The 10,771-nt window shown below is 40.4% G+C and overlaps 1 protein-coding gene across 1 annotated transcript in view; it reads left to right on the top strand.

The window, feature by feature from the left end:
- The first annotated feature begins 2,244 nt into the window (after nt 1–2,244).
- Nucleotides 2,245–10,771, top strand: part of PLS3 (plastin 3) — a 92,825-nt gene continuing 84,298 nt past the window's right edge. Inside the window, exon 1 of the mRNA XM_037733514.1 lies at nt 2,245–2,655. The gene's annotated coding sequence lies outside the window, so the exon portion shown is untranslated. The remainder of the gene's footprint in view (nt 2,656–10,771) is intronic.

Genomic DNA, 10,771 nt, shown 5'->3' with positions numbered 1-10,771 from the left:
TAACCCTCTCTTGTACAAATTACTGAATTTTGGCCAATGAAAGGCAGCCAACTGTTCAAGTTCAAATAAGGCAAATGCCAAGCTCTAACCAATCCAACTGTTTCTGTACCTCACTTCCATTTTCTGTATGTCACCTTTCTTTTTTCTATTCATAAATTCTCCCTGACCATGTGGCAGAACCAGAGTCTCTCTGCGCTAGAACCAGACTAGCGCAGAGAGACTCTGGTTCTGCGTGGCTGCCCCATCGTTCATGGCTCAATTAAACTATGTTAAATTCAATTTGTCTCAAGTTTTTCTTTCAACACTTCCCAGGAATGAAAATGGTTTTCATTTGTACTTATATATAGTGGATTATATAGTGGAGCTTGTTAAACAGTAATCTCAGTTAGCATCACAATAGGTGCTTCTGTGTTTAGGGAGTGTTTTATCTGTTGGAAAGTTACTAAAACAATGAGACGTAATGCCATCAGCTAGGTACTCTGCTGCTTTGAAATTATGGACTATTGCATTTCAATTAAAATGACATTTCTTGACTGAATTCTGACATTCTCAGTGTTAGTGGTGAATGAAGACTTTTATTACAGTTTCTATTGAGCTTTTTACAGATTTTATTATTATTATTATTATTATTTTGTAGAGATGAGGTCTTGCTATGTTGTCCAGGCTAGTCTTGAACTCCTGGCCTCATACAATCCTCCCAGTGCACAGCCTCCCAAAGTGCTGGAATTACAGGCATAAGTCACCTCATCCAGCCCCATGTAAGCTTTTTTGAATAAAAAAACTGGAACTGTAAATAGCATATACATAGGATTCTTAATATTTTTACTTTAAAATTCTAGATTTGGAAAAATAAACTAAAATTGAATACAATGTAATGGAGGCAAATATATCTGCACTGGAAAATTTAGCTTAAGGAGTCCCTTCATGCTATTGCTCAGTCTGTAATTTTCAGTTTAAGAGCAGGTGGAAGCTCTTCAGTGGTGACTGACAGACACCATAAAAGGTAGAAAATTGAAGGGGCCTATTTCCTGTATCTTGAAAATTTTTGTAAAGAATTCCAGAAGTCATACCAAACCTTGGACAAATTATTGAATGCTAGAAATCTCATTTGGGAGCTTACTGTAAATGTGTGTAGCAACGCACTGACTCCATGTTCAATACAACGCCAACATATTGAAATCACTATTTTTGTGCTGACTCAAAGTTGAACAAGTAGAAAATCTCCCATAACACAAATTCAATGTTTGTGAAAGCAGGATTGCCCTCTCATTCCTTTTTCACCTTCCTGTGCCTTTCATAAGTTCTTCCAGTTGGTTATCATTAATTAATATTTAACAAGGCTTTTTCCTAGTGCCAAGTCTTCTGCTAGTCTAGCCTTTAGGCAATATATGAACTCCCCAAGTCCTTCCCTTTTCAGAAGCCTTGGCACTCACTACAGATTAATTTCTCTAAGGAAATTTACAATGGCAGATGAAATAGGGGTTACTTTTCAAGGACATTCAAATTTAAAGCCTCTCTTAGCATTTTTTCCTGGTATATGTAAAATACAACTTAATTGAACTAATTTTAAATGTTGACAGAACTTTCCAAGCATATATTTCCTGAACAAAATGGTTATGACTGGAACAGAAAAGGGCTTAGACTTTTTCTTCTACAGGGATCCCACAAGTCAGTCTCTTGACCTGACCCTGCAGAATCCCTCAAACTGTGGCTCTGGGAGTTGATTTTGGATCTACGATGAGCCATAGGTTTGGAATGCAGATAACCTCCACGTGTATTAATGAAAGAGGTCAGCTAAGACGTGGAAGCCATCTCCTGGGCCGAGAAGGAGAAGAAATGGCACTCTGGGGAACAGTAACACGTCTACAAGTTTTCTCTGGTGAAAGGAGACTGATGAGAATTGATACCCATTTCAGGTCAAAAAAGTGGAACCAAGGTACTTCCAACCACCTCCTCTCACCTCTCTCCGCATGGACAAACATACCAGACAGATGATGTGGGCTAACAATTTGCTTGGCATGAGGCCAAAGGCTTAAGGGTCCTGCCCTGCCCATATTCTTCTCACTTGACTTCTTAAGGGAAGGAATGATTGCTGATGTTTTCCTCTGCAACGGTTGGCACCTGGACTGATTGTTGCAGCTGTAACCAGGAATGCCCCCCAACATGCCGTGATTCTTCTCACGATTCTGCGAGAAACCGTACCTCCTCCCCCATAGACTTTATATAGGTAGCATGTTCATCTTTTTATTAATCCCACAAGATTTTGTGAATATGTACTCCGAGCCAGGCACTTTAAACTTCAAACCTCTTCCTAGCCCAAGTAGGAAGGGGATACTCAGGCGCTGCGGACCATTCTCCTCTCCTTGCTGCAAAGATACAGTCCCTATCCCTCCTGGGTGCCCATCCTCGTGCCTATTTTCCCGGATCCCCACCCAGTTGATGTGACAGGCTCGTGGTCCAATCCCCTTCTAGGTTCCCAGGCCGACTGCTAGCACCACCCGAGCCAATAGCGGCGGCCGAGGGGCGGAGGGGGCTGGCAGGAGGAGAGGGAGCGCTGGCTTTAGAACCACTGCCGCAAAGATTACGAGGGGCAGAAGTTGTCGGAGTGCGTTGGTCGGCGGCAGTCGGGCCAGAGCCTGGACTCTGTGACTTTACGTAAGTGTTTGTAGGCAACGGCGGGCACTAGGGGATTGGGTTTCCTGGGCGTGGGCAGGAGTGGGTCCCGGGGAGAGCATCTCCGTTAAGCTCAGCAGGAACGTGTCTCGCCCGCGGGGCTGGGATGGGGGGAGAGGAAGGTCGGAGAAATTTCAGCTGGAGCCCTTGGGCGTCCGGGCGATCGTTCGCTACCGAAATGGGTGTGAGTGACCGGGAGTTTCCCTACAAGAACCCGCCGCAAACACATTTTCTGCTCTTCACTGTATTAAGTGGTGCTTTCTTACTAGCTGCTCTTAACTTGTTGCCAATCTTGGGCTCTAGTCCTAGACGCCAACCCTTTCCCTGATCCCCCTCCGCGGCTGAGGCCCCGAAGTGGAAACGGAGCGCATAAGTTCCCTCTGTCGTCCTTCTCCAGCTACTGCCATCCCCCCCTCTCCTCCCGCCCGAGCACAGGAAATCCCGGAGCCAGCAGCCTGCCACTACTCCAGCCCCCACAAACCTGCCTCGGCTGACCTGGCGGGCTTAAGCCGACCCTGGGGCTCTGGAGAGCGGGGACTGTGGCCGAGGGGAGGAACGAGGCTTGGGTTGCCTGCCTTCCGCCTGCTTCCCTCCCTTGTCCTTAGCGAGAGCGTCGCGAGCGCACCTCGTCTCCCTATGAGTAAGCACTTTTTTTTTCTTTCACTAGCAGAACATCTCTGGGCTAGTAGGGCAGCACCTTTCCATTCTCCCCTGTCCCGCACTCTCTGTCCTTTTCTCAGCTCCTTTGGCTCTTCGGCCCAGGGCGCGCGGTCCCGGCTGCGTGCGGCCGCCCCGGACCTCTCCCGACTCTCGGAGCGCCTCAACCGGAGGGTCGACGGGAGGGAGGTAATATTCCCTGCCTTTCCCCGCACAGCTGCACTTGCCTGTGTTTACTTTTCTCTACCCGCAGTACTTAAGCGCTCTAATGAGAGGCCCCGGGAAGCTGACCGCCCCGCCCCGGCTTCTCGCCAGTCCTAAAGTTGCTACCGCCGTCGTCACTGCTTCAGTGTGCTGGCGGTTCTGACGCGACATGATCCCTGCCCGGGACGTGGAGTGGTTTTAATGGCATTTGACTCTTGCCTTACGCGATGCTCCTTGCGTCTCACCTGAGCTGCAAGATATCCCCAGTGGTGCAGAGGGCTGAGCTTGGAACTAAGTGGGTTGGAGAGCCTCGCCTATTAGCATCCTTCAGACCGGTTGTTGGGGACGCCCAACCTGTTAAGACGGATGGAGAGGAGGGAAGGGAGCCTGGCTAACAGTAAGTAGAAAATGTAGGGGAAAGTAAAAAACTATTGACAGGCAAGCACTTACTCCCCTTTGTTGGATGTCACAATGGATTGGGGAGCCTAAACTTGATCCTGGAGATGCAGTTTATGGTGAATTCCAGCTAAGTGGCTGCAGCCCCACACATACCAATTGGAATCACGTGCCCCAAGTCTCTGATGTGATGGTCACATGACGGCTTTTGACTTTAAAGCTGGAATGTAATGGCTGAGGCCTATATTCCAAAAACCACCTCTACATTTGAAAAAAGGTGGGGAGGAGTGTGAACTAGCTTCTAATCAAGTAAGTCTACTAGGATTTGGATGAGAGGACCAGAAAGGGAATTGGGTGCTCGGCTTTTATCCAAAATAAAAACAGGAGCTGTTTTTAAAATAAGGGCTTGAAATATATATGAGTCGGGACATACACCTCCTCTGTTCTTCAATCTCATGGTTTTTCTAAACTTAAAAAGCATCTTATTAATTTTCTAGGGAAGCCATCCTTTTAGTCATGCCCCATTTTGTCCCTGAATGCTAGCTTTGAAGCTATATCCCACAAGATAGTGTTAAAAAGTAAGGCTCTGTTCATATTCCTTGGTCTGGCCTATATTTTAATTGACCTGTTCTCTATTTTAGGCATCTACATAAAGGTAGTAGATAGCCTCTTGACTACAATTAACCATCAGTTATTTGTGGTTATGAATTAATTGGATTAGAAATCATGCACAAGAACAGTGGATAGTAAATTTGATACATCGAGTTGGTTGAGTTTTTGCCTGTCAATGGTGTGGTAGAATAATGAGAGGGCACTGAAACAACTTTCCCATATTGACCTATACCCGCCTACGTGGCCCAAGTTAAGGTTGCTGCTGGGAAAACGTGGCAATTTGGCTATTCAGATTATAGATTACAGAGTATAGAAGAGGGAGAGGAGCCTCTGAGGTCTGCAGTTTAAAAGCTTTGCTTATCTGGAAAAAAAAAAAAAAAAGGACTTGGTTGATGCATATTCAGCCTTGAAAACAACTAGGGCAGAAAATATTTAAGAGATTTTGACTTTGTATTCTTTACCCAAAAACCCTTTGTCTCCTGCCGCAGCCTCTGAATGACTGGAGTACTCCATTTTCTTGCTGTTTCTTTTTTTGTTTCTGAGCCTGAAAACTAGAACAACCTAAAGCCCATAGTTCTGACCCCAAGGCTAGCCTTGTGGCACAGATTAGCTGGAAATGGATTTAAGGTGCACCTGAGTTTCTAGAGTTAACTACACTGGTAGATAGGCCCCTCTAGTGGAAGTGAGGTGACAATATAAATTTAGATTGAAATAACAAATGTTTAACCTCAAAACAGGGGAGTTACTACCACTCAACTAGGTTAAAGTGGTAAGGGGGTAAGTTCTTTTTTAAGCGGTGTTCAATGAGAATCATCGCTAACAAACAGAATCATCGCTAGGCTTCCAGTCCACAGCATTTCATTCTCTTGTGATGCCTACTCATTGAACACCACCCCCAATATTGCTGACTTCCTTTTTTGGTGGTATGATATTATGAGCCCAAATTTTTATTAAAATTAGGGGACTGGGAGTCAAATTCTTAATTTCTGTTAGATCTAGCCGATAGCAACCCCTTCCTTTACTTGGGGTGAGGAGCTATTAATAAATAAATTGTGCTTTGCCTTAATACAGGTGATTCAGTGTTGAAGTCCAAAGTCTCTAGTCTGATGTAACCATTTAGATTCAATTGATAAAAATGGCTAGGCTTATGGCATTTTGGGTAGAAGGATTAATTAAAACTAGTGAGTAATAATTTGGGTGAGATTAAGCCTCTTCTACAGATGGTTACATGCACATTGGACTTTGACTGTGACTATTTGTAATGGCAGAATGTCAGTATCCAAGCCACTGTCAGAAACTCAATGAGATTTTTCTCCCAGGCGAACAGAATCCTGTTACTGAAAAGAAAAGGGCAGCTTGGCCATGGTGCTTGAGCACCAAAGTGATTCTTTTTGGTGATGCTAAGAGGGCACAAGAAGAAAGTCCACTTGCCATTATCTTATATTCTGTTTTAGGCATTATTTCTACTTGGATTTTCATGAAATGTACTGACAGTATTCTTAGCACATATGATAAATTCATGAGTTTGCTGCTGCGTTTGATCTAATATAATCCATGTGGAATGTATAAGCCGAACTGTTTCTGTTTTGCTGTTTGGTACAGATTCCGAAAGTAGCTGGTATAAAATAAAATTTGAAAATGAATATCTCTCAATACATGACAACATGGGGTAACTGTTTTTAGAATCATGTCGTCTTTGCTCATATGACAATTTTCCTTTTGGTGAAGAATGATCCAGAAGGCAAAATTTTTGAGCTGTGAAAATAATAAAAGTCATTTAAAAGAAATCAGATGGGTCATGTTTTGAGTATGTATTATTCTAGAGAGTGATATACCACTTAATGTATATTCAGTGTGTTGGAGGTTTCAAGGCTTTTTGGATACATTACAATGTTGGAAGCTCTTTTATATACCAGTGGTCATGACTAGCTGATTTTAGTTATGAGAAAGGTTTGGTTAAAGTTATGGAAACAGTCTAATCATGAAATGTCAGTCTTAGGAGAAGATCTCATCATATTGAGCCAATTTATTTTCGTTACGGAGGTGATACAGTTTCAAAAGATTCAGGATAAATTTAATAATATAAAATTCTGCCTTATTCTTGACACTTGGAAGATAAATATTAGTGTATAAACTGTTTTAGGGATGAAGAAGCATTGTTGGTATATGAAAATGAAAATGCTAATTATGTTGAAGTTGGCCTCAGAGGAACTAGATTCTAGAAAGGGCTCTGCCATTGACTCGTAATTTGACCTTCAGAAAGTCATTTAAAATTATTATATTGATAACTAATTGAGTAGATATATGTGCCAGGTACCATGCATGCCTTCGTTTATAAAAAGAGAAGATAACTCAAGCTTTTTGGTTTGCCGAGATTTCTTTTTTCAAATATTCATAATCTGACTTATTTCAGTTATCAGTTGACTTTTCAAACTTTGATGCAATTGTATTGCAACAAGCTAAATACTTTGTTGGCAAATTGATGACTATTCAGGAAAGCAGTCACCAGTGGGTTATTCTTTGACTAATGTTAGTTCTTTAAAATAAAGAGGTGCCATTTATATAATTCCTTAACAGGGATTTTTGCTGCATTAAGCGTACGGATTTTATTATATGAGAAACCATATGTTTTTGTAAAAGTTTAGGAATTTTTTAATAATGAGGTAGTGTTTATTGGAAAAGCACTGAGCACAGAATTTCAGGTCTTTTAGTCCTCAGCAGTCTGGACAGATAGATCATCTTAAGTAAATCATTGAAATTTCCTGTGGTCATATCTGGGTTTCACCTTATTTTTAAGCCATGTGTTTCCAATCTACATATTTCACAAGCATGGTGAAAGGATAAGTGAGAAACGTGAAGCCTTGGCTCTTATGCAGACAGGTGCTATATAAATTCAAAGTACTGCAGTAGTATATCATAGAAACACTAAAGCTTTAACAGGAGTTTACAGAGATGGCAGGGTTCTTATCACGTAAGTCTTGCTACATTTTTCCTTGTCTGTAAATTTCTCTAGCCATCCAACTTTTACAAGCAAAGGAAAAATAAAGCCAGACATATTATAATGAAAAATAAAAGAATAGGTTGATAACAATAGAGTGAAAACCTACATGTGATACTTTCTTCTATCTCTTACCTCAAATATTGTGCAAAGTAGCCTATTAAAGCCATTAATTGGGTGATGATTTTTCCCCTTTTTAACTAACTACTGAGTAGAATTTTGGTCTTTAGTGGTAATTGTTACAGAGTCCGTTGGCTTACCACCTCATTTTTAGTTTTGTGATTGCCCATAATGGGAGGTTTCATGTAAAAAAAAAAAACGTTATGAAAAGTCAAGTTTTTCCTCCTCATAACTGCAGTCTAAAGGAGAACAACATGCAGGTATGGGAAACTGAATAGTGGAAGAGATAATCTATACATTTAAGTAGCATGCTATCAGTAACACAGAAAATGGCCAGGCACGGTGGCTCACATCTGTCATCTCAACACTTTGAGAGGCCAAGGTGGGCAGATCACTTGAGGCCAGGAGACTAACCTAGCCAACATGGTGAAAACCTGTCTCTACTGAAATACAGAAAATTAGCTGAGCATGGTAGTGCAGGCTTATAGTCCTAGTTACTCAAGAAGCTGAGGTGAGAGGATTGCTTCAGCCTGGGAGGCAGAGGTTGCAGTGAGCCAAGATTGTGCCACCGCACTCCAAGCCTGAACAATCAAGTGACACCCCGTCTCAAAAAAAAAAAAAAAAAAAAGACAGAAAATGTGGGAAGCTAAGTTGAAAAATAAGCACCCTCAAAGCTATTAACTTGGATTTTCCTTTCTTTTCCAGTCAGCATCTCGCTCTGTTGCCTATTCATGCTCTGTCCAGTTCATTGAAAATATAAGTCTGATTCCATTAAGCTGTGATATTCATATACCCACGAGTACATAGATACTTATGTGTGCTTATGTATATTATATAAAGCCTTGTGTGATATATAAAGTTTTTACTTTCTGTAAAATAAAATTTGTTAAGGGCCATTTGATAGTTTTGAATATTCATATAATTGTGTTCCACATTATAAGCTGTAATTACATAGTGTTGCACTCAGATTGACATTCTGCTATTGACACTGAAAATAACACTGTCATTCAGAAATGAATGTAATTTTCAAGCTTTTATCCTATATTTCTTAACTTACTTGAATGTTCCCATTTTTGCCATTTCTTATTGTTCATTTTAACATTTTGGGGCTTGTGTTTCAGATCAGGGAAAATTACCATTATACAGTACAAAGAGTTTGCTCAGAGGCTAAAATGATACAAAATTGTCACTAGGGCACACCCTATTGCTATAATATTCAATATGTATGAATTAGTTAATCTACTTGGAAAGTGTCTTACGTAGTGTGTACTTTAAAGATGTTTTCAATCACTTTGCTTTGGATTAGAAAAATTCAAGGTAACTAATTTAAAATGCTTATTTTATGTTTGCTTTATATGTAGGAAAAGAGACATTTTAAAAATTAGAATAACACTATATCCCATTCTTTTCATTTATTACATTATAAAGGTTTCCAAGTAATCAAATATTTTTTAAATGTTTAAAATCACTGCACTATATTTTATATAATAGATATTTCATAATTTACTTCAGTAATTCCAGGTTGTTGGACATTTGTTTCCATATCTTATAGATAATGCTTCAGTAAGCATTCATGCTCCAACATCATTTTCAACTCTATCATTATTTCTTAGAAGAGCAATAGCCAAGATTGTTTTAAAGATGAATTCCTTTGACAGTCTCTGAAATTTAAACATAGGCTTAAAGAAAAAAATAGTCTTGATTTCAGACAGAGGCATTTAAAAAAAGAAGGCCGGGCGTGGTGGCTCACGCCTGTAATCCTAACATTTTAGGGGGCCAAGGGGGACAGATCACTTGAGGTCAGGAGTTTAAGACCAGCCTGGCCAACATGCCAAAACTTTGTCTCTACTAAAAATACAAAAAAAATTAGCTGAGCATAATGGCTCATGCCTGTAATCCCAGCTACTCGGGAGGCTGAGGCACGAGAATCTCTTGAACCCAGGCGGCAGAGGTTGCAGTGAGCTGAGATTGTACCACTGTACTCCATCCTGGGCAACAGAGCAAGACTCTTAAAAAAAAGGCCATACTTTATATAGGGTATTGTATCATATGTGACTCTAAACTGGAACTTGTTTAGGTAAAGTATATGTCTTGGAAGTATTTTGGTTTTCTCTGATCTAGTTAGCAGGTGCAAAGCAGGATGAGGTAGGATCCTGTGCCGTGTACAATCATAGGAAGTTCTATTTTTTGAAACGGAACTGTTAATGGGGGAAGGGAGACAGGTTTATTTTTAAGAAGCCTTTATATTTCATATTATTATAAAACTCAGTTCAAGTATACAAAGTTTATTTGTGCCCATGAACGTTCAGTATCCTACAGAAACGTTTAAGCCTGGTGTTGACTAAATGCCTATTTGCTGATATGACCTTTTATCTCTGGCTATTGGTTTCTTAAAGTACCTTGATATCACTCAGTAAACTACAGTAAAACTCAAAGTTTTATATTTCATTCAGGTTGCTTAAATAATATTACTAAACATAGGTCCAATAGCTGTAAAAATTCTGATGCCAACACTTAATTTGTGCCTGGTTTCAGTATATGGCGACTCCTTAAATTACAAGCACTTGAATTGATAAATATTTTGTGTATTTACATATCCCTCCTCAAACTTAACCCATGCCATTTCACAGGCCCTTCCCTGGTGTTTTTCACTTTCCTCCAGTTCACTAGCCTCACCAAGGACTTTGTTGGTCTGGGAATTCCATTATGACCCAGAAGTGACTTGAACAGTTCCTCTGACCCACACAACGCATTCTCACTACCTTTCTCTTTTATTTTTTTTCAGGAGGATCATGTACATGCTATGTTGCCTAGTCAGAATGGATTTTAGCATAAAGTATGGGTTCCAATGGCTCTCCCATTTTATATCTCTGTGGCATTGAGGAGGTTTCTTAACTCTTCTGAACCTCAATTTCCCCATGTATAAAATGAAAATAATCCACTCACTTTTAACATTGTTCTTATAATTACATGAGGCCATTTATAAAGCAACTAGCATATATATATATAGTAGGTGCTCAATAAGTATTTTCATTTACAGGCTGATTAATGTGACCTTAGATGATTTTTGCGAGGTATCTATATCTACCTCTTTCTCTCTAATTTGAGCAC

This window comes from Cebus imitator, unplaced genomic scaffold (genome assembly GCF_001604975.1).
Source record: "Cebus imitator isolate Cc_AM_T3 unplaced genomic scaffold, Cebus_imitator-1.0 Scaffold535, whole genome shotgun sequence".
Classification (NCBI taxonomy): Eukaryota; Metazoa; Chordata; class Mammalia; order Primates; family Cebidae; genus Cebus; species Cebus imitator.
The sequence above is the reverse complement of the archived record's forward strand: the minus strand, read 5'-3'. Positions and strand labels throughout refer to the sequence as shown.